Raw genomic sequence first — 20,596 nt, 5'->3', positions numbered from 1 at the left:
AAAAGTTACGAGGCAAGATTCTCCATTGCCCAATGGCGAAATTGGGGCCAATGCCAGTTTGGCGTCAGTCAACCATGTTCCTCCCCCTCCAAACTGGCATCTTCATGACACGCACCACCCGCTGTTGCAATGGCATTGCCGCATCGGCCTGCCTACCCGTGATGCTCCACCCCCGATGGGCCAAGGTCCTGACGGTGTGGGACATGTGTGGTCTCGGCCGTGCATGAACCCAGCGCGGCAACTGCGGATTGTGCCCAGCCTCACCATAGTCATCCGGCATCCGTGCCGCTGGACGGGGGCGGCGGGGGGGGGTTTCTGCGAGGGCTGGCGGGACTGGTGGGGGGTTGCCAGGGAGCGGCCAGGAGGTGGGCTGTGAGATCACGGATGGCGGGTTTGCGCAAGGCTGGCGCCTGTTGTATGGCATGATCGCTGCAGGTTGTCATCTGTGCGCATGCGCAGCATGGGACCCTGCCATTTTCTGGCCGATTTCGGAGCGGGAGGTGGGAGCTTCACTTGGCGCCAGTGCTAGCCCCTCATGGTGAGTGTTCACGACAATTTTGTGGTCACAAAAGACCACACATGCTCCGCTGGCATCAGCACCTAGCTGCTGAAACGGAGAATCCATCCCAAAGTCGTTTGAGTCAGGATTCTGTTCTGGGATCTTCCCATCCACTTCTAACATCAACTGGGATCATAACATAAATTGCCCAGAAAGTCACGAGGAAATTAGGGACGTCAGCGATATCCAAATAACATGAATGAACACAAATAGTAAATTAAAGGAATCATATGGGTGAACTAAACATCAGCCACCAAAGTCCGCCAATGCCAATGTTAATGTTCTCCTGCAGCAGAGTGAGTTGGCCATTGGCGGGACTGGAAGAACGTACCAGCAGGAAATGCCAGAAAATTTGTTACCCTACCTTTTGGACACTATTGGGTAATTTTAGCATGACTAATCTAACTCACCCGCACATCTTGGACTAGAGAAGCTCTGTACATTGGTTTTTGCTTCACCAATATGATCTGATCTGGCTTGATCCTATTACCAGCCCACAACCCCCTTAGCTTATTAAGCACAAAGAAGCCTAAGGATCCTTGGGGGTCAACATTCTGCTGTGAAAGAAGGCAGGGAACGGCAATATTTTTCTTCCCTCTTATGGATATCATAGTGCCTGGAACTGGGATGCAGCAGGCTTCACTGATGGGGCTGGACAAGCAATTCAAGAAGGACCTGTCCCAGGACAGTTACAGCATACTTAAGACAGATTGCCTAGAGCGGCGCGATGGTGCAGAGGTTAGCACTGCTGCCTCACGGCGCTGAGGACCCGGCTCGATCCCGGCCCTGGGTCACTGCCCGTGTGGAGTTTGCACATTCTCCCCGTGTCTGCGTGGGTCTCACTCCCACAACCCAAAGATGTGCGGAGTAGATGGATTGGCCATGCTAAATTGTCCCTTAATTGGAAAAAAAAAGAATTGGATACTCTAAAATTTATTTATTTTTAGAACAGATTGCTTTGCTAAACACCTGAAAAAACAGGAAACGTGTCCCCATTGAATCCGAGTTGACAAAAGGAAAAATCTGCAGCCTTTTGGAGAGATTTTAACAAAAATTCTGCTTTATGCGACTTAAATTCCCTTCAGGTTGTCACACCACTCTACTAAAATACACACTTAATATTAACTCAATCCACTCCCAACAATAGACTTAAAAGGCATCGGTGGGAAAACTTCACTGATATTTTAAGCAGAATGTATTCTGAGCAAATTATTTTCCTACTCCTTTCCTTCAATCAAACGTGCCCTTAAAATCAAACCAAGGTCATCCGGAAAATCTCCCTCATATTATCTTATAGCCGGACGTTATTATTTCACAGTTTATTCATTTTTTCTGACTGTATTAAACTCTAGCAGACAGACAGGAATCCAAAGCAGGCTAGTGTTGAATCCACGCCAAAGAAGTTAATCCAGCCCGAGAAGCTACTTGGAGTGCTGCCTCTGTAATTAAGCAGCTCATTGAAAGGCAAATGAAATAGCGGCTTTGCGGTCCACGCACGGGTCTGCGCATCAAATATTAAATATTCATCTGGCCAATAATAAATGATAATAAATGATGTTTGGAATGAAACTTACAGCAGCTCAAATTACTTGTGCATTAGGCCACTTCCTATCCATTAGAAACCAGCCCAATTTCTCTCTTCAATGAATTCTCTAACTTTGAATATCAGTCTTTGTCAAAAGGATAGACTTCTGGAATGGTACAAAGCAGAAGGAGGCCTTACGGTCCATCATTCCTGTGCCAGCTCTTTGATTAGACCTCATGGCCTGTAGAGCCTGCTCCACCATTCAGTAGGACCATTGCCTTCAATTCAAGTTTCCTGTCTACTCACCATGTGCCAATCCCTGACAGGCCAGCAATCTGCCTATTTCACCCTTAAATATATGCAATACTGGTGTATCCACAACCTTCTGGGGTTGAGAATTCCATAGATACATAACGCTTTGTGTGGAGAGTTTTGTTCTCATCTTACTCCTAAGATCCTGAGACTGGGGTCGATTTTCATCCTTGAGGTGGGTCGGGGAAGTTGGGGAAAATTTCCGCCTCGGGAGAATGAGCCCACCAAGGTGGGATCACCATTGCTGGTGGTTAGGTGTTGGCTGGGGTTGGGCCAGCCAACCCAGGAAGAAGTGTGTTGGCAGTGACAAGGGCTGCCAGGTACCATTGTGGGGCAGTTTGAAATGCTCACCTCAGTGCAATGGGACTTTATCCCAGTGAGAAAAAGCACAAAGTTCCTCCAGCCCTCACCCCATCACCCTCAAAACCCTCCACATACCCAATCCATGCACGGTAGCATTGTGGTCAGCACAAATGCTTCACAGCTCCAGGGTCCCAGGTTCGATTCCCGGCTTGGGTCACTGTCTGTGCGAAGTGTGCACGCTCTCCCCGTGTCTCTCCCACAGTCCAAATATTTGCAGGTTAGGTGGATTGGCCATGCTTAATTGCCCCTTAGTGTCCAAAATTGCCCTTAGTGTTGGGTGGGGTTACTGGGTTATGGGTATCGGATGGCGGTGTGGGCCTGGGTAGGGTGCTCTTTCCAAGAGCTGGTGCAGAGTCGATGGGCTGAATGGCGTCCTTCTGCACTGTAAATTCTATGCCACCACATACCTCCCCACCCACGTCCTATGTCCCCTCACCACCTATGTCCGCTCATGTCCCTTTATGCTAATCCTTGCCCTTAAACTCACCCGCTCGGGCCCATAATGCATCCTATTCCAAACTCTGCCCTTCCACCCAATCCCTACGTCTTCTCATGCCCTCTATGCCAGATTCTGGCATTTCCATACCAATCAGCCCACATTTTTGAACCAGTGAGCATCACAGTGTAAATTGGAATCTGTGAAACAAAACTTTGAAAAAAATGTAATCCATTGATAAATTTCTTTGATGAAAAATCATTGAGATAGCAAAGTGGAAATCATCCAGACCCTTTGAAGTATCAAAAGCACAAACCACAAACACCTGAAACCACTTGACTTACGTCAACAAACATTGTGAAATTGACCACAGAGATCAGAGCCTGAGCTGTCAATCAGACAATGTTTCCCCTGGGGAGCAGACATTCTGTTATTTTAATAGATTTTTCCCCCCCCGTATTCCTTCATAGGATGTTGACATTGCTGGCAAGGCTGGCATTATTGCCAAAACCCAGATTGCCCTTGAGAAGGTCCCGGTGAGCTGCCTGCTCTAGTCCATGTGATGTAGGCGCATTCACAGCACTATCAGCTTTAAGGTTGAAAAGGTTTTGACCAGTAAGTCTGCAACGTTTTTTGAAGTTGCGTCTGTCCTTATTTATTGGGCCGACAATGTCAGAGGGTTATTGCGTGGGAAGAGACGGTAGAGTTAAAAATATATATGTGTATGGGGTGGGGGGGAGTGGGGGGCGGGTTTACGATGTTTAAGTTTTCATGATTTATATTCCTGAGTTGCAATAGTGAGTCTTACTGTACATCACCAATGTATGCACTGGGATAACAAACAAGCAAGGTGGTTATGAAGTGATGCCCTTTCATCTGGTTGAATTCAGCAAAGTAAATGAGCCGCGACAAACCAAGTTCCGATGGAGTACGTTAATTAAATATTAGGTTTAAATTCTTTGCTGAGTTGTCCATTTTGAAATGTCAGCTCTATTAATATGCATGGAGAGGGAAACAATTAGGCTCTGTTTTAATTGGTCAAACTTGCAGCAAGCTGCTTAATTGCAAAAACTTTACAGAAGTGTAGCGTTGAACAAACAAATGTTTTTTTTTTCAGTTTGGCTACATTGAGCTGAAAATCTAGGGAATTAATTGAAAATTCTTTCTTGCTTTTAACGGTTAGTTCAATCTTGGTCACTGCAGTTAACTCTTTGCGTTATTTTAATTTAGCCTTTAACAAAAGAAAAACATTGTCTTGTAATTCAATCCTCCCTTTAGAAAATAATTTACAACCAGAGACGTCCTTTAGAAGTGTTGGAATATGGGAAATATTTCAACAAATAGGAAAGTGTTGGAATATAGAACCCAGGTTCAATTCCCGGCTTGGGTCACTGTCTGTGTAGAGACTGCCACATTCTCCCTGGGTCTGCGTGGGTTTCCTCCAGGTGCTCTGGTTTCCTCCCACAGGCCAAAGATGCACATTGACCATGATAAATTGCCCTTAGTGTTCAAAATGGTTGAGAGGATTACTGGGTAACGGGGATAGGGTGGAGGTGTGGTCTTGGGTGGGGTGCTCTTTCTAAGGGCCGATGCAGGCTCAATGGGCTGAATGGCCTCCTTCTGCACTGTAAATTCTACAATTCTATGATTCTAAATGCAGCAATTTGCGCACAGCAAGATCCTGCACAGACCTATGTGATCATGCTGGGTGGCATGCTTGCACAGTGGTTAGCGCAATGGCTAACACAGTTGCTTCACAGCTCCAGGGTCCCAGGTTCGATTCCTGGCTTGGATCACTGTCTGTGCGGAGTCTGCATGTTCTCCCCGTGTCTGCTTGGGTTTCCTCCGGGTCCTCCAGTTTCCTCCCTCTCTTGTTAATCATAGAATCATAGAATTTACGGTACAGAAGGAGGCCATTTGGCCCATCGAGTCTGCATTGGTCCTTGGAAAGAGCACCCTACTTAAGCCCACAGCTCCAGCCAAGCCCCGTAGCCCAGTAACCCCACCTAAGCTTTTTGGACACTAAGGGCAATTTAGCATAGCCAATCCACCTAACCTGCACATCTTTGGATTGTGGGAGGAAATCGGAGCACCCGGGGGAAATCCATACTAACACAGGGAGAACGTGCAGATTCTGCACAGGCAGTGACTCACGCCGGGAATCAAACCTGGTACCCTGGAGCTGTGAAACAACAGTGCTAACCACTGTGCTACCGTGCCGCCGCAATGATAGCGATTGATGGGTAAGTCATTGAGGTAATCTTCTCTTGGGTGTAGGCATTGCTGGCAAGGCCAGTGTTTATTGCCCATACGTAATTGCCCTTGAACTCAGCGGCTCACTCGGCCATTTTAGTAGGCAGCTAAGAGACAACCATGTTGTTGTAGGTCTGGAGTCACATGTCGGACAGACCAGGTAGGGACGACAGATTTCCTTCCTCAGAGGCTATTAGTGCAACAGGTGAGTTCCTACCACACCTGTTGATGGTTTGAGGATCAGCAAACACTGAGACTAGCTTTCGATTCCTGATTTATTTAGTTGAATTTAAATTCAATGAATAAATCTGAAATTAGAATACCGGGCAGGATTTTTCTGTCGAGGGTTCTGCGGCGATGGAGGGCGGCTCGCCAGTGGCTGGTGGAGGGTTCGGCTGGTCCCACTGTTGTCAACGGGGTTTCCCCTTGAACGCATCCCTCGCCGCTGCAAAGACGCATCTGGTTCATGAGTCTGGCCTGTCTGTGATTCCGGGCCCGAAGCAACGCGGTTGACTCTTAAACTCTCCTGAGCTGGCCGAGCAAGCCACTCAGTTCAAGGATGGGCTCAAACAACGGCCTCGTCTGTGACGCCCTATCCCTTGAAAGATTAAAATGAAAAAAGGCATTTCAAAACAGCACGGTAGTGCAGTGGTTAGCACTGCTGCCTCACAGCTCTAGGGACCCAGGTTCAATTCCCGCCTCGGGTGACTGCCTGTGTGGGGTTTGCATACTCTCCCCGTGTCTGCCTGGGTTTCCTCCGGGTGCTCCGGTTTCCTCCCACAGTCGGAAGATGTGCAGGTTAGGTGGATTGGCCACGATAAATTGCCCCTTAGTATCTGAAAGGTTAGGTGGGGTTCCTGGGTTATGGGGACAGGGTGGAGGCATAGGCTTACGTAGCGTGCTCTTTCTAAGGACCGGTGTAGATTCGAGGGGCTGAATGGCCTCCTTCTGCACTGTAAATTCTATGATCTATGAAAACACTTTGCAGTCAATGAGCACTTTTGCAGTGTAGTCACTATTGGAAGGTTGAACAAGCTCCCATAAATGGCAAGGCGACAATGACCAAATAATCTGTTTTCTCAGATTGAGGGATAAATATTGACCAGGACACTGGGGAATAGTGCCATGGTTATATTTGCCTGGGAAGTAGGGAGGGCTGTTAACCTTTGACCTGGTTGAACTCGCAATCGTCAGGATGAAGCTCTGTTCCTTGCAAGGTCAAATGCGACTTTTCAGATCAGTCAGGAGGTGGTGGATCCGAGGCCTGGCCTTCTCTTGAACCATTGTGAGGAGACTCCCGCCATGTATTACTGCGGGAATCAGGCGGAACGATCAAGGACAATCGTTCATGATTCAGCTCATAAATGCAGAAGAACTCACATTCAGCACAAATTTCAGACATAATAATTGCAGGCTACAGCTCTGAGCTTATTCAATGCACCTGGCCGATCCCTCGAACTGGCCATCTCAAACAAAGCGCCAACAGAACAATCCAGTTTCTCACAACGCAATCATGTTGGGTAAGCCTTTCGATATTTGGCTCCTACCCGCTGACGTTTAATGTCACCCCTCTCGTTTTCCTGCTCTTCCCATCCAGAGTCCAACGGTGGATGTATTTTAAAAAAAATTTAGAGTACCCAATTCATTTTTTCCAATGAAGGGGCAATTTAGCGTGGCCAATCCACCTACTTGCACATTTTTGGGTTGGGGGGGGGGACCCACGCAAACACGGGGAGAATGTGCAGACTCCACACGGACAGTGACCCAAAGCCGGGATCGAACCTGGGACCTCGGCGCCGTGAGGCCGCAGTGCTAACCCACTGCGCCACCGTGTTGACCCCAACAGTGGATGTATGAGAGGAGCAACAGTTAATGGTCTGTTCAGAAAACGTAAGCAAGTAGTTGTGTTTAATTGCTAGAACTAATCGCTCTGAGTGAATCATGTAAAAGGTAAAATCCTTTGCAGATATTTAATTTGTATCCTTTCTCAACCCCATCCCATAATGATTTCCTTGATAGCTCCTTGGCAAAAATAAGATCAGATTCCTTTGTGCAAAATTGAGCTTTGCTGCTCTCTATGTCACACTTAAAACTAATGGACCAGTCATGGTGGGAGGTGTTGTGGTTACTCTCATGAAGGCACACGAAGCTGTTGGCTTAATGACTTTTTTTATAGACCTCAGGAAGTATTGGATTTTACTGAAGCAGTCCATTATTATGTAAGCGAATGTCTGTTTTCTGACGGGATCAGTTTATTTGGAGCAGGAAGCTGTCCAATCTCTTTTTAGTCCTGCCCTGTTTTTCCTACTGGACCCCTGCATTTTATTAGCCGCTGTCAGTTTTTTCTCAGTGTGCAAAGATGTGCAGGTTAGGTGGGGTTACTGGGATAGGACGGGGGAGTGGGCCGAGGTAAGGTGCTCTTTCAGACTGTGGGTTCAGATCTGATGGGCCGAATGGCCTCCTTCTGCACTGTAGGGATTCTATGCTTCTATGGACGGCGGAAAGAGTTTCAGAGCCTAGGATTTGGGAGCAGGAGGAGGCCATTCAGCCCTTCAAGCCTTTGCCGTCATCCGATAATATTGTGGGTGATCTGGCTGCGTTCTCAACTTCATTTTGCAGTCTGTCAACCCACCCTACCTCCCCCACCAGCCCACCTCCCCCCCCCCCCACGCCCCCCCCAACCCCCCCCCCCCCACCTCCCCCCCCCCACCTCCGGAAACCGGAGCACCCGGAGGAAACCCACACACACACACGGGGAGAACGTGCAGACTCTGGGAAGAGAATTCCACAGACTAATGAACCTATGAGCGTTATGGGCAAGATTTTAGAAAACTCCAAAATATATCATGGAGTTCGCCTGGCTTACAACTGTTTATTGATTTTGGTTACGAAGAACCTGCCTTTCAGGTGTTATTCAACAGAGTCCTACTAATTTAGTTATCATTTGTATAAACACACATTAAGCATTTTTATCAACTACAAACATAAAGACCCCACACAGCTACAGTAATCTATGTATAACCCTTAATGAATTCCCCCTTTAACTGTTCTAATTCAGGAACAAAATCCAAGTTAAACCAGAAACCACTTTTCAAAGGTGTGGCCCAGCATTTGGCATTCTTACTGGTATAAGACTTGTTGTTGATCCTCCGTTCCCCTTTTCAAACAGCAAGTTTGAATTCCTTCCAGAAAGCAATTAACTATTTGAAGTTATCAAGTGGTCTGGAAATAGCTTTTAAAATGAAGATAGAGAGACATTTCTTTCAACCTGTGCAGTTCAAAACCCAGTCCAAATTCAAAGCTCCACCCACATAATAACATCACGGAAGCCATATGACAAGACAAAAACATTTCTTGAAGGGACATTCCCATGACATGAGAACATAGAACATGCAGTGCAGGAGGAGGCCATTCAGCATATCGAGTCTGCACCGACCCAATTAAGCCCTCACTTCCACCCTATCCCCCATAACCCAATAACCTCTCCTAACCTTTTTGGTCACTAGGGAAATTTATCATGGCCAATGCACATCTTTGGACTGAGGGAACAAACCGGAGCACCCAGAGGAAACCCACGCAGACACGGGGAAAACGTGCAGACTCTGCACAGACGGTGACCCAGCGGGGAATCGAACCTGGGACCAAGGCGCTGTGAAGCCACAGTGCTATCCACTTGTGCTACCGTGCTGCCCTACCGTGCTAAGGAAAAGGAATTCTCCTGATCTCCCTCGTAGGAGGTATACCTTAACCTTTGTCCCCTGAGTCTAGACTCTCTCACAAGGACCTCAACCCTATCAAATCCCCTCAGGTTCTTATATGTTTCAATAAGTTTATAATCTCCTTATCTATTCTATCAAAAGCCCTCATAATTTTGTACGCATCAACGAAATATCACATCAACCTTCTCTAGACTTCCAGGTGGTCACGTGGATGATGGGATCACATTGGATGGGACCGTGAGCTGTGAGGAGGATGTAGAGATGTGTTAGCGTGATTTGGACAGGCTGACTGAGTGGATATATGCATGGCAGAAGCAGCATAATGTGGATAAGTGTGAGGTTACACACTTTGGTCGCAAGAATAGGAAGGCAGTAGCTGAAAGCAAGCACGCAGGTACAGCAGGCAGTAAAGAAGCAAATGGTATGTCAGCCTTCATAGCGAGAAGAGTAGAATATAGGAATAGGGATGTTTTACTGGAATTGTAAAGGGTGTTGGCGAGGCCAGACCTAGAGTATTGTGTGCAGTTTTGGTGTCCTTATTTGAGGAAGGATGTTCTTCCTACGGGGGGAGTGCAGTGAAGATTTATCAGGCTAATTCCTGGGAAGGTGGGACTGTCGTATGAGAAGAGACTAAATCGGATAGGATTATATTCATTGGAGTTTAGAAGCATGAGAGGGGATCTCATAGAATCTTACAAAATCCGAACACGATTAGACAGCATAGATTCAGAAAGAATGTCCCCGATGATGGGAAAGTCAAGAACTAGGGGTCATAGTTTGAGGATAAGGGGTAAACCTTTTAGAACTGAGGTGAGGAGAAATGTCTTCACCCAGAGAGTGGTGAATCTGTGGAAAGTAGTTGAGGCCAAAATGTTGTGTAATTTCAAGCAGGAATTAGATATAGCTCTTAGACATAGAATGTACAGTGCAAAAGGAGGCCATTTGGCCCATCGAGTACGCACCAGAATGACCGACCCACTTAAGCCCACACCGTCACCCTATCCCCACAACCCAGTAACCCCACCTAACCTTTTTGGACACTAAGGGCAATTTAGTACGGCCAATCCACCTAACCTACACATCTTTGGACTGTGGGAGGAAATTGGAGCACCTGCAGGAAACCCACGCAGACATGGGGAGAACGTGCAACTCCGCACAGGCAGGACCCAGCGGGGAATCGAACCTAGGACCCTGGAGCTGTGAAGCAACAGTGCTAACCACTGTGCCATCGTGCTGCTCTTGGGTTAAAGGAATAGGGGGGGGGAGGTCAGGGTATTGAACTTGATGATCAGCCATGATCAAATGATTGGCGGAGCAGGTTCGAAGGGCCAAATGGCCTCCTCCAGCTTCTATTTTCTATGTATGTTTCTATGAATGTATGACACGGGTACATGGGGGGGGGGGGGTCACATGTTGGGAGCATGGAGGTTCTCCTGGAGGGCCAGCTGACAGTCTCTTCACATGAGGCCAGGAGAGGACATGCTGGTGTGAGCTTCAGCTAAACACAAAGAAAGAATCAATTGTAGATTTACTATAATGCCAGTAAATTGCCTGGACACTTTCAAAGTGCTTCCCTCCACCAAAGTGGAATCGAACTGTACTTGATCCACAGTCTGAACAGTGTCAGACGACCCATTGAAGATGCATCATATGATATTGGGTTTGCAGAATACGAGTCGCTAACCACACTCCAGTGGTAGGGTGCCCAGTGAGTTTCAATGGCACAGAATGAGGCCATTCAATCGATTGAACCCTTGCTGGTTTTCTATAAAGCAATAGTCAGTTACATTTCCCCATTCTATCTCCACAGTCTGGCAAGTTTGTTTCCTTCAAAACGTCTATCTAGTTTCCATTTGAAATTAATGATTGCAGTAAGAAGTCTTACAACACCAGGTTAAAGCCCAACAGGTTTGTTTCAAACACTAGCTTTCGGAGCACTGCTCCTTCCTCAGCTGCGCTCCAAAAGCTCGTGTTTGAAACAAACCTGTTGGACTTTAACCTGGTGTAAGACCTCTTGCTGTGCTCACCCCAGTCCCACGCCGGCATCTCCACATCAAATTAATGATTGTCTCTGCTCCCACCATCTTCACAGACAATAATTTCCAAGTAATTACCACTCGCTGCGTGACAAAACTCTTTCTCATATCCCTCCCCCCACCCTCGGATCTCTTGCCCAAGACCTGCGAAATCTGTTGCCTGTGACCTTTTAAAAAAATTAAACATGAAGAGCGAGATCTACCAGCCGCATTGCACCCAAAGAGCAGTGTGCAACGGCCGGTAGATGCCGGGAAATCCCTCTTCCTTGATCAACCTGGCTCGCCATGCCTCGCGGGATCTCACCCGATCTCATGAGACGTCACAATGTGAGTCCTGTCCATTGTGGGCGGGATCGCTTTAGTTGGTCACACTCCAATATGCATTTCTGAGATTTACCCAAGGCATGGGATCTAACTCCCTCGCCTTGGAGACCTCGGCCGAGTGCCGTTCAGCACTGGTCTCCACAAATGGGCACCAGATGGAATGGCGCTCGTCAGGGTCTCCCAGGGATCGGCGGCCCCCAGGTGCTTGCCCTCTGGGCAGGGGGGCAAACCTGGCACAGCTGGCCCCACCTGGGAAGGCTGGCACCCAGGTACTGCCAGCCTGGCACTGCCACCTGAGTGCCTGCCTGACACTGCCAAGGTGCCCAGGTGGCACTTCCAGGCTGGCACTGACAAGCTGGGATTTTCTGCACGATGGGGATCGGGCCCGGGTGTACCAGAGGGGGGGGGTCAGCGGGGGGGTGAGAACCCCCTTATTGGTCAGTTGGGGCTTGAGGTGGGAGTTTGTGTGTCACGGCAGGGGGTTGAGGTCAGGACACCATTTAAAAATGGTGTCCCAATCTCTCCCTGCATTGAGGAGTTCCGGCGGACAGAGCTCCTCAGTACAAAAAATGGGACCAAGTGCATCCTTGGCCATGCATTCCCTGCTGAAGCCCTCAATCTACCTGAATGGCCATTCGATAGCCTGGTGTTTCTCGGTGCTCCAACCACTGGGAAATAGCTAATCGCACTATGGGACTCTGTACCCATTCGGGTAGATCGCGGCTAAAAAGTTTGACTACAAACAATACTCCTTCACACCCACTTATCTTCACAAATATGCACAGATTTTAAGGATAACATAGGTGACAGTATATATCTTATGCTCTAATTTTCTCAGTAAACACACAGTCCCTGTAATCCAACAGGCTAACTGTGGTCAGACACACCCCATTAGCCCGCTAATCGATTTACTGTGGATTTCTCCTCAAATCCCCCCAGATGATTAGTACACCATGAGCCAACTGATCTCGCTGGACTCTGGCTTCCTCACAAGTGTTTCCCAACTCCACTCTCAAAAAAAGACACGCCTTAGAGTCTTCTTTCAAACAGTGCTTTCCCTCTACGGGTTCCAACAAGGATCCACTTCCAGGGATTTCCGACTCTCCTTTCAGTATTCTTTTGTCTTGAATAGCCTTGAGCTTTCAAGCTGCCACACAATCTCTCAGGGACCCAGCCCCTAAGTGCTTCATGATTGCTTCAGCTTATTGCTTCACAGGCTGTGGTAAGATGTCACCAACCTTTAGGATTACTTCAAATCTCTGGTTTCCCATTCACCAAATTCACCAGTCTATAGTTTATAGCTCTGACGTTAACGTCAATGAAAAGGACCCTGTTCCAAATCTTCCTCATTGTCCCTTTGACCTCAAACTTCCTTGGAGCTTCTTTTATCATCCCTCGGTCTCTAGAAATAACAGTCCTTTAATTTCTTTGGCTTTTGCCTTTCTTGCCCATTTCCTCATTGTTCTACTTCTAGCAGAGCAGAGAGAGCTTTCTGCCTGGGTCCAGTTAAATTAAAAACTCAAAAGGTCTCTCTAACTTAAAATGGCGCCTGGTTGCTGGGCAACAACTCATTCTTTCTCCAACCCCTTGTTTACCTTTGGCCCCGTAATTTTAATACGAAACCAAAATCCCCCGTGCGTGCCAACACCTTTGTTAAACATGAATCTAACTAGGGTCTTACCCTTTCTTACACAGAAACACTAAATTAAACTCACTTACGTCTCTACCTTATTTCTAATGCCCAACAATATAAACAGAGAATATTTATAACTACCTCTGCTTCCTGCCATCATTATCAGACTGCGCTGTGCATATTAATGGTCACATTTCCTACATTGTAGCAGTGATTATACTTTCAGCAATGTTTGTTTGGCTGTGAAAGGCTTTGGGGATGCCCTAATGACACAATATAAATCCAAGTCTTTCCTCTCTTGTTGGAAGTAAAAGTTAGTAAAACTGTAAAACCATATTCTGCGGTAGAATTTTATAAACTACCATGCCTGATCTAAAACGAAATAGTTCCTTGTTCAACGGTAACATTTAAAAGCTCTCGTTTTAAATCCTTTAACCGCTGTATCAACCTTGCTGAGCGCATTCCCCTGAAACAGTTCATTAGAGTCCCTTGTTAATTCTATTGAAAGACCGACAGCTGGTTCCTGTTTGAGCAGAGACCCAAGTGTGGGTGTCGGTGGGAACTTATTTAATAATTTCCCGTGTTAACTACTATAATTTCCATACGAATTCATCCACATTGAGAGGTATAATTTACTATTTGTTCCCAAATACCCTTACTAAAAAAAAACCTCTCCAGTTTAATTACACTGAGTGAGTGTTTAGTTCAGGCTATTAAGCATATAATCTGCTCTCTTTGGAATTCCCAATTTCATTTTTTATTAAATCTGTTTTTCTGTTCTACAAGAAATAATTGTCTGTAATTTTTCAGTGAAACCAACTCACCATTTGGTCATTATGTATAATTATACCCCTCAAAGGGCCCTGAAAAAAAAAGGAATTAAAAAAAGGTCTCTCTCTGGTCCGTATCTCCCACATTGTGATTATCGCCTTTTTAAATGTCACTTATGAAATCAGGTTCTCTTTCCAAAATGCACTGGGAGTCGGGTCCCCATCGCGTTCTTTCATCAAAGTGCTGCTTTTGTCAAATTCACAACAAACAAGTTATTCTTCGGAATGTGCTTTTAGCATAACAGGTTGTCTGGTGTCCTCATGACAACGAGGGGATAGCAGATTGAACAACTTGCTCGCTGTGGATATTAAGCACTGCAGGGTGGGTGCGGAATGCAGTGGACCCAAAGGAAATTGCCTTTACTCTCTATCCCAAAGCATTGGGCATGGTTCAACGATGCCGCTGTGTCCCTTGAGTCGGGTGTTCATGGGTTCAAGGCCCACTCAGTACTAGAGCACGTAATTTAGGGTAAAGATTACAGAGCATTGTGTTTAACATCACAGTCTCCAGGGGCAGCATGGTGGCGCAGTGGTTGGCACTGCTGCCTCACGGTGCCGAGGTCCCAGGTTCGATCCCGACTCTGATTCACTGCCCGTGTGGAGTTTGCACATTCTTCCCATGTTTGTGTGGGTTTCGCCCCCGCAACCCAAATGATGTGCAGGTTAGGTGGATTGACCACACTAAAATTGCCCCTTAATTCGAAAAAATGAATTGGGTACTCTAAATTTATTTTAAAAAAAACATCACAGGCTCAATGGGTGGGTTTCTGTGAAAACTGGCGGGGCGGGCAACTCCGGCGCGAAGGAGTGGCGTGAACCACTCCAGCGTCAGGCCGCCACATCGATTCCGCACCTTCAGGGGTGAGGCCGGTGCCGGAGGGGTTTGCGCCATGCCGGCCGGCACGGAAGGGGCCTGGCGCCATGCCAACCGGCGGCGGAGGGCCTCCGCCAGCCGGCACGAGTTGGCGCATGTGCGGGAGCGCCAACGTGTGCTGGCGTCATCCCAGCGCATGCTGGGATGGGGTTTATCTCCGCGTCGGCCATCGTGGACTGTTACAGCGGCCGACACAGAGGAATAGAGTGCCCCACGGCACAGGCCCGCCCGCGGATCAGTTGGGCTCCGATCGTGGGCCAGGCCACCGTGAAGCACCTCCCGAGGCCAGGTTCCCCTGAGGACCCCGGAGGCCGCCTGCGCAGCCAGGTCCCGCCGGTGAGTACCTGTTGTAATTTACGCTGGCGGGACAGGCTGAAAACGGGCGGCCACTCGGCCCATCGCGGGCCAGAGAATCTCCGGGGGGGGGGCCACTTCCAGCAGCCGCCAAGTGGCGCGGCGCGATTCCCGCCCCTGCCAAAACCCTGGCGGCGGAGTATTCGGCAGCCGGCGGGGGCGGGATTCACGCCACCCCCCCCGACGATGCTCCAACCCGACGGGGGGTGGGAGAATCCCGTCCCATATTTTTGGATTAATCATTAAATTGGAGTCCTCTCAGGTGGGCGTGAAAGATTCCTTGGCCTTAACTTACAGAAGACCAGGACAGTTCTCCCCAGTTTCCTGGCCAATATTCATCCCTCAACCTCTTTCTCTCTTTCTGTCTCTCGCTGGTGGTCCCTTAAAGTAAGAAGGACACTTGAGACAGAATGCAGCCTGCATCAAGAAACTGTGTGGGGTTCTTTTCAGATGGAAAGACCCCTGCACTGCAGCTACCGCACGGTCCTGGCCAACCTTGAAGACTCTCCCAGCATTCATTCACGGGATGTAGGCATCGCTGGCTGGGCCAGCATTTATTGCCCTTCTGCAAGGGCATTTAAGTGACAACCACATTGTTGTGTATGTGGAGTCACATGTAGGCCAGACCAGGTAAGGACGACAGATTTCCTTCCCTAAAGGACATTCGTGAACTAGTTGGGTTTTTATGACAATCGACAATGGTTTCATGGTCATCATTAGACTTTTAATTCCAGATTTTTATTGAATTTAAATTTCTCCAGTTGCCGTGGTTGGTTTCGGACACCTGCCCCCAGAGCATTTGCCCTGGGTCTCTCGATTACTAGTCCAGAGACAATACCGCTACGACACTACCTCCCCAAAATAAAGAACAAAGAACAAAGAAATGTACAGCACAGGAACAGACCCTTGGGCCCTCCATGCCTGTGCCGACCGTGCTGCCCGTCTAAACTAAAATCTTCTACACTTCCTGGGTCCGTAAATGTCACTATCGTCCCTGTTTCCACCACCTCCTCCGGCAACGAGTTCCATGACACCTACTACCCTCTGTGTAAAAAAACTTGCCTCGTACATCTCCTCCAAACCTTGCCCCTCGCACCTTAAACCTATGCCCCCTAGTAATTGACCCCTCTACCCTGGGGAAAAGCCTCTGACTATCCACTCTGTCTATGCCCCTCATAATTTTGCAGACCTCCATCAGGTCGCCCCTCAACCTCCGTCGTTCCAGTGAGAACAAACCGAGTTTATTCAACCACTCCTCATAGTTAATGCCCTCCATACCAGGCAACATCCTGGTAAATCTCTTCTGCACCCTCTCTAAAGCCTCCACACCCTTCTGGTAGTGTGACGACCAGAATTGAACACTATACTCCTAGTGTGCCCTAACTAAGGTTCTATACAGCTGCAACATGACTTGACAATTCTTATACTCGATGCCCCGGCCAATGAAGGCAAGCATGCCGTATGCCTTTTTGACTACCTTCTCCACCTGTGTTGCCCCTTTCAGTGACTGTGGACCTATACACCTAGATCTCTCTGACTGTCAATACTACTGAGGGTTCTACCATTCACTGTATATTCCCCACCTGCATTAGACCTTCCAAAATGCATTACCTCACATTTGTCCCGATTAAACTTCATCTGTCATCTCTCCGCCCAAGTCTCCAAACGATCTAAATCCTGCTGTATTCTCTGACAGTCCTCATCGCTATCCGCAATTCCACCAACCTTTCTGTTGTCTGCAAACTTACTAATTAGACCAGTTACATTTTCCTCCAAATCATTTATATATACTACGAACTGCAAAGGTCCCAGCACTGATCCCTGCCGAACACCACTAGTCACAGCCCTCTAATCAGAAAAGCACCCTTCCATTGCTCCTCTCTGCCTTCTATGACCTAGCCAGTTCTGCATCCATCTTGCCAGCTCACACCAATCCCATGTGACTTCACCTTTTGTACTCGTCTGCCATGAGGGACCTTGTCAAAGGCCTTATTAAAGTCCATATAGACAACATCCACTGCCCTACCTGCATCAATCACCTTTGTGACCTCTTCGAAAAACTCTTATCAAGTTAGTGAGGCACGACCGCCCCTTCACAAAACCAAGCTGCCTCTCACTAATATGTCCATTTGCTTCCAAATGGGAGTAGATCCTGTCTCGAAGAATTCTCTCCAGTAATTTCCCTACCACTCCTCCCGTAGTACAGCTGTGATATTCTCCATAACCAGCAGCGCAACTCCGCCACCTCTTTTACATCCCCCTCTATCCAGCCTGAAACATCTAATTCCTGGTTTAGCTGCCAATCCTGTCCTTCCCTCAACCAGGTCTCTGTAATGGTAACAACATCATAGTTCCAAGTACTAATCCAAGCTCTAAGTTCATCTGCCTTACCTGTAATACTTCTTGCATTGTAACAGATGCACTTCAGGCCACCAGACCCGCTGTTTTCAGCAACATCTCCCTGTCTGCTCTGCCTCAGAGCTATACTGGCCCTATTCCCTCATTCTCCCTCAATGCTTTCACCTTCTGACCTATTGCTCCAGTACCCACCCCCCTGCCATACTAGTTTAAACCCTCCCGTGTGACACTAGCAAACCTCGCGGCCAGGATATTTATGCCTCTCCAGTTTAAATGCAACCCATCCTGCTTATACATGTCACACCTGACCCGGAAGAGCTCCCAGTGGTCCAGATAATGGAATCCCTCCCTCCTACACCAGCTGTTTAGCCACGTGTTTAGCTGTTCTATCTTCCTACTTCTAGCCTCACTGGTACGTGGCACAGGGAGTAATCCCGAGATAACAACCCTAGAGGTCTTTTAACTTTCTGCCTAGCTCCCTGAACTCCTGCTGCAGGCATCATGACAGGCATCATGGACTAATAATCAACCAATTTGGCCAAGTTATGACTGCATCCGTCAAACAATGTCACAGATTACCCGGTCATCGTCATATTGTTGCTTGCTGTGTGTAATTTGCTGTTGTGTCTCCTCCATGACAGCCGTGACTACACTTTAAAAGTACTCATTGGTCATAAAGCATGTTGAGAAATACTGAGGTCACCAAATGTGCTACATTGATGTATTTCCTTTCTTGCACTGCCGTTTTAACTTTGATAATAATCTTTATTATTGTCACAAGTAAGCTTGCATTAACACTGCAATGAAGTTACTGTTGAAAGCCCCTCCTCGCCACACTCCGGCGCCTGTTCGGGTACACAGAGGAAGAATTCAGAATGTCCAATTGACCTAACAAGCACGTTTTTCGGGACTTGTGGAGGAAACCGGAGCACCCGGAAGAAACCCACGCAGACACGGGGAGAACGTGCAGACTCCGCACAGGCAGTGACTCAAGCCGGGAATCGAACCTGGGACCCTGGAGCTAACCACTGTGTTATTGTGCCACCCTCCACTAGATGGTTCAGTAGCCCAGTGCTTTGCATCACAAATGGATAATGGATTAGAATGGTCAGACAAGGGTTGACGGCGTTATTCTGGCTTGTTACACTCTGTCATTCATCTAGAAAATGAATGCATGAAGTAAGAACACGATTGGCTGTTATGACACCCACGTGTCAAATACCCTTCCAGTCTCGCCTGCTATGTAGTGACAACTCGAGCAAGATGCGATGAGGTGAGGGTAGCACGGTGGCGCAGTGGTTAGCACTGCTGCCTCACGGCACCGAGGTCCCAGGTTCGATCCCACCCCTGGGTCACTGCCCGTGTGGAGTTTGCACATTCTCCCCATGTCTGCATGGGTTTTGCCCCCACAACCCAAAGATGTGCAGGGTAGGTGGATTGGCCAAGCTAAACTGCCCCTTAATTGGAAAAAAATGAATTGGGTATTCTAAATTTAGAAAAAAAATAGATGCGAATAGGTTGACCCTAAAGATGTACCTAAACCTGCATCTTACCTTCGTGGTATTGGGTCCTTGTGGGCTCTGTCTGTGAGCTGTTGCGCGGCTCTGCCCATAGGGGGGGATGAGGAACTTGTACAGGGCTCCACCCTTGGCTCCGCCCTTGGCCCCTCCCACTACCGGAAGTATAAAGTGCTGCAGCCGTGTGAGCCTGCCCTCAGTTCCTCTGGTCGCAGGCAGGCTCAGTTGTAAGACTATTAAAACCGCAGTTTACTTCCAATCGTGTTCCGAGTGAATTGATGGTCACATCAACCTTCACGGGGGGGAATCGGAAAACAAAATCGAATGGAATGTAAATGACATTTACATATCGGCTTTCACGACCTCAGGACCTTCCAATTTGCTACCAATGAAACGCTTTTGGAGGCGCGGTGTAATAACCCTTACGAGGCCCATGGGGAAGCCCTAATCGATCTCCCCCTTGGTCTCGTGGAATATGACCTTCCTTGCTCATGGGCAGAGGCCACGCTCAGCTGGGGCTCGTTATCAGGCTATGTGAAGGCCCGCCCGGGTATGGACCGGCATTTTGGGGGACGGGGGACTTATTGTGTGCATGCGGCGCCGGAGCGGCTGCTTTATCTGACTGAAATCAACTCGTGTTTACTTACCACAAGGACCTCCTGGGTCTATATATGTGGTTCAATACTGTGAAGCAGAAAAGAATTGCTGCACACTTGGGCCTGTGCAATGTTACACTATTTTATGAGTGCAATCACCTATGCGCAGTCAAAGATGACAGAAACACATTAATAGTCCCTCATGAGATGTATGCTATCCTTTAGCTGAAACCTATTATCTCGATCCAAAGAACAAGATTGGCTTTAATTAAATTAGCATGGTTCCACTACATTACTAGCATTGAGGACTGAACGCATCATTTGATTTTAATAAGTAAACATTCTCTACAGCATGGGAGCTCTGCTCATTATATTAGTCATGCAAAACTAGCCACAAGGGACAATCATTAAAAGCCACAGATAAATCCCTTTAGCCGTCTTCTCTTAGATAAGGTTCTCATACCTGTCTTAATTATGATTGCTCAAATAGTTTGTATTTTTAATCAAAATGATTCTATATTAATAATCAAATAAATTGTCAATAGAAACACAGAGGTAGCATAATCGGCCTCTTGAGCTTCTTCTCCCACTCTATGGGATCAAAGCTGATTTGAATCATAGAATTTACAGTGCAGAAGGAGGCCATTCGGCCCATCAGATCTGCACCGACCCTTGGAAAGAGCAGCCTACTGAAGCCCACGCCTACATCCTATCCCTGTCACCCAGTAAATCAACCTAACCTTTTGGACACTGAGGGGCAATTTAGCCAATCCACCTAACCTGAAATGAAATGAAATGAAAATCGCTTATTGTCACGAGTAGGCTTCAATGAAGTTACTGTGAAAAGCCCCTAGTCGCCACATTCCGGCGCCTGTCCGGGGAGGCTGGTACGGGAATCGAACCGTGC

Source organism: Scyliorhinus canicula, chromosome 24 (genome assembly GCF_902713615.1).
Source record: "Scyliorhinus canicula chromosome 24, sScyCan1.1, whole genome shotgun sequence".
In the NCBI taxonomy this organism is placed as follows: Eukaryota; Metazoa; Chordata; class Chondrichthyes; order Carcharhiniformes; family Scyliorhinidae; genus Scyliorhinus; species Scyliorhinus canicula.
This window is presented reverse-complemented; position numbering follows the sequence as displayed.